A 614-nucleotide genomic window follows, 5' to 3' on the forward strand; every position below is an offset into this window, starting at 1 on the left:
TTGTGTGAAATTTTGCATATGAATCGCAAAATGAACATATTTTGGTGCAGTGGTAAATACGACCAAGGTCTATACGTGCTCAAGGCGTATACTTGACCTTGATCGCGACCTCTAAAGTGGTAGACTCGGGTCCAATCCCCGATGGAGGTTAATGTATATATATTGTTTTTTTTCTCAGGTTGGTCAAGCTTTATAGTATTGTCATTAATATTTTGAACAATAGCATGATAAATTTACCAGCTTAACACGTACATAAGGGTAATTTTACCCGCTACTTCACGTCGGTAGAGGAACCTCTAAACAGAAAGCCAAAAGAGCACAAAAATCCAAACTGAATTCACAAAAAAATGACTATGCCACACTATGAGAGTAAAGGGGAATGAACACTACAGTGACAACAATCCCACGTCTAAAAGAAAGAATCAGAAACCCTAATTTTCACCTAGGTCTCGTTTCCCAGATCTCAGGAGTAATACAAGAGCAGAATGAAATCCGTTTGTCAGTTGATTCCCGTGACCTCAATGCGATATAGAAAAGGACCCAACCTATACCAGACAGATAGAACGTATGCGTGTTTTTTTCCCCGCTAAGTGGCATAGCAAAAAAAAAAAAAA

Source organism: Penaeus monodon, chromosome 25 (assembly GCF_015228065.2).
Source record: "Penaeus monodon isolate SGIC_2016 chromosome 25, NSTDA_Pmon_1, whole genome shotgun sequence".
Classification (NCBI taxonomy): Eukaryota; Metazoa; Arthropoda; class Malacostraca; order Decapoda; family Penaeidae; genus Penaeus; species Penaeus monodon.